Below are 3,839 nucleotides of genomic sequence, written 5' to 3' on the forward strand. Positions count from 1 at the left end.
TTAATTGATAATCTGATCACCTTTAAATAGTCAGGCCGTCAAGGCAGATGAGTTCTTCTGCTGAGCGAGAGAATCGGCGTGCGTAGTACGGCAAAAAAAGAAAAAAGCTTGTAAATGAAAAGGCTCACAATGAGGTTAAGAGTGCATCAGGAGATTATGAAGGTCGTGCTGTGTTGTGATATCCCCCAACAGTCAGCTGGAAGGACTCATCGCATAAAGTCTAAGAAGAGAGATGCTTTCCTTAGTAGACAGAGATATCGTTTCCAAGATTAGATGGGAAAAATTATTGGGTCACATACTTTTTGTTTTTGTAGCTACTTAAAAACCTCAGCTTCACAATACGAGTACACTGAGCTTGTCCTCACTCGCTAATGTGGAATTTCTGCTTTTTGTTATCTACATCTGCTCCAACAAACTGGAAAATATACGTTCTAGTTTGCTTACACGCTGAAACGCAACATGAACAGCAGAAACGTTTGCTTCAGGCGTTGTGATAATCTCAGAGTCTTTCAGGGGGACGTGCCAAGAAGGAAAAAGGACACGAATCTAAATAAACTTTGCATGGAAGTTTGTAAATAAGTCCCAAAATAAGGCCTAACAGATAGCTCTCTTGACACTGACCATGGCCAAACCTCTGTGAGGAGGGAGATATTTTGATCCTGAGAATCGTTGTGTACCGTGAAATCCTCCGGTGGCAAAGAGAACCAGGGACTTTCTGTAGCTGATCGAAAAATAGGTCTGGACCCATTCAAAGTCACTGAGAACCCAGTGGATTATCAGCATTTGCTGAATTCCAAATTGTGAGACATTCATTTAAGCCTCCAAGTCCAGCTCCCACTGGAAACTAATTTCAGGTGCTTTTACTCGCCAGTGATCAAGAAAAGATATCAAAACCACTTCTGCTTACTGTCATTCATCACTTTGGTGATTTATGGCTCATCCCAGGAGTAAGGTCTGAAGGAAAATACTTGGGGATCCGCAAAACTTTTCTTTATCCTCGATTCATGAGAGGGTCTTACATTAATATCTGCTCATAGAAATCGATGTGCTTTCCCTGTGAGGATATTATCAGTTATGTAGCCCAATAAAAACAAATCTCAGCTGGGTTTTTGGATGTCATGAAACTGTGAGCGCAGATGCTTGGAGCATATAAATATTTAGGAAAAGCTCAGATTCTTCAATGTTGGGAACACATGGTTGCAGTTACGCTGGGAGAGATACTAAACATGCACAATGACAAATGTGTTTGTATATGTATGTTTTATTTATTTTAACTTGAGTGCATCTACTGCATGTGTGTGGCATGTGCATGTCTACAGGACGTGTGGGTACGACTGGACACTGTGTCTCCAGGAAGTTGCCACATCCAGCCGAGAAATATTCCAGAGCTTCCGCGGCAGAAAAATGCAGTTTTTCAAATTGAGGTTTTTTGGACGCATTAAACAAACCACATACGAGGTGTGAGTTTTAGCGGTGCTGCTCGATTGATTTTGTTACCTTTGGACGGAACTGTTCTTGGACGTGCCTTTGTATTTACTGCACGACTGTAAGATCGGAATTTTACTGCTGGAAAATGTACTTTTTAAAAATGCAAATATCTTTTAATGAATGGATGTTAAAGCAACGTGCTGTTCTAATTTAGTTTGCTCAGTTTTTAACACAACATAGATCTAATTATACTTAATAATTTCTCAGCTAACCCTATTTAATTGTAGAATTAATTTAATTTTCAGAAGACTGAGATATTCTGTTTGTCCTTCAGTCCTTAGAAGTATCTTATATCAGGAACACTGGCTGAAAGCATGTCTATTTAAAGCCCCACTGAGCTTTTGATGCAGAAAAAAAGCATACAATGCCATTTACTTCACCAGAACCTAATAAAGAATACAGTCAGGCTTTCAGATAGGGTCTCTTTTTATTTCATCCTCCTTTGTCATTCTGTCTTCTTTTAAGTCAAACCTTTTTGGTAAATTAATCAGGGACTGTGATCGCTCAGACACAAGGCTCTGAGCTGAAACCACCCTGATGAGCAGCAGACCGACCCACCCGCTTTGACGTCAGTGTTTTCTATTTTATCTGGGCTTCTGACCTCTGAACAGCTTTTTGATGAAAACCGCTCATATTATACATTGCATATATTATGATATATATGTATGTATATATATATATATATATATTTATTAGGGGTGCAACGATACTCGTATCGAAATTGAACCGTTCGATACAGTGCTTTCGGTTCGGTACGCATATGTATCGAACAATACAACATTTGTAATTTATTTTATCAACTTTCCTTCTGACGATGCTGTCTGTGTTGAGCGCTCAGTGAATCTGCGTTCGACTACTCCGCCTAGGCTGCACTGTCGAGCGCAGATCCACTGAGCACTCAACACAGACAGCATAGTCAGAAGGAAGAGCGCAGGGCAAGCTAGCAAGACAGAAGTTAAGCTCTCCTTGCAACATGGACCTCCCCCACCCTCATTCAGATCTGGCGTTTGGAATTATTTTGGTTTTCATGTGACGTATGACCCTGAAGGTAATCGAGTCATGGACTAAAGTAAAACAGTATGTTGGATGTGCCATGCAATGCTCAATTACATGGGTGGGAACTAGTGTGTTAGCGCAGTTAGCTCGTTAACGTGTTGGCCGTCTAGCCCCATGCACGGGCGATCGGCGGTAGCTCGTTAACGGAGATTTGCCGTGTTGTGGCGTTAAGGTCATTTCAAAGAGATTAACCTGAAAGCACTAGTGGGAACACGACGAATATGACTGCACATTTACGCCGACATCATCCTAGTGCAAAGACAAGTGGAAGCAGACAAAAACAACAAGCATGCTACTAACTTTAGCCGAGTCATTTAGACAGCTGTTAGCACATGATTCTCCTTATGCTGCTGAGAATTTAGCCCAGAAGAAGCGGATAGTATAGCTTTTATTTTGGAAAGAGACATTTCTCTGTAATAAACTCTCTTTTCCAAAGATGAGTGATTCCTCAATCAGATACAGGGCTTGCAATATCGCTAGCCCGACGTCCTGGGGCTAGCGATTTTTTCAGTCGGGCTACCAAAATCTATCTCTTCCCTGCCCGTCGGGCTATTGTAGGAAGGAAAAATATGTCAATGCTTTTGCATTCTTTCAGAAATGTAGCTGGGTAATTATGTCATTGGCATCGGTGAGCCACTGTCAATATGTGACATATTGCAATCGCGTTTGAATTTGCGCTTGTTTTTTTGCTTTCACTTTGCAATCGTGCGAACTGTGTATAGAGAGCGACAGCACTGATCTGTGAGTGATGATAATTTGTGCACCAATTCCTCTGACATCATCTTATTAATCGTTAGCTTACTATGCAAACATGACAAGTGAAATCTCCCGCAGCAAGCTTAAACATGTGAGAGGTTGATCGCGCAGAGAATCGCTGAGCATTATGTGAGTGCGTGTGTAAAAGCAGCGGGATATATATTTCAGTTCTGCTGAGCCAAATGAGACAGGTCAGGGTGAAGAAGTGACAGCCAAAGAAAAGCTTACCACAAAACGGAGAAGTTATGACAAATCAGACTATAAGGCAAAAAGAAAGTGCAGCTTTATGGTTTCATGGACAAAATAATTTCTGTGGCTGCAATATGACGAGCTAAATAACCAGGGCTGCACATAAGTGGTCCGCAGGTGCGCATTCGCTGTCAAAATAAAAAACACGCACAAGGGTTAGGGTTAAATTTAAAAACTGTACTTTTGAGTTAAAATATATATTTATAATTTTAATAAATGACAAATTAAAAAGGCATGAACATTTTTTTGTATCGAAAAAATATCGAACCGTGACACCAAAGTATCGAACC

This window comes from Aulonocara sp. 'chitande type north' Nkhata Bay, linkage group LG2 (assembly GCF_057382095.1).
Source record: "Aulonocara sp. 'chitande type north' Nkhata Bay isolate Kocher_YH1m ecotype deep benthic linkage group LG2, A_spYH_male_GT1.1, whole genome shotgun sequence".
Lineage (NCBI taxonomy): Eukaryota > Metazoa > Chordata > Actinopteri > Cichliformes > Cichlidae > Aulonocara > Aulonocara sp. 'chitande type north' Nkhata Bay.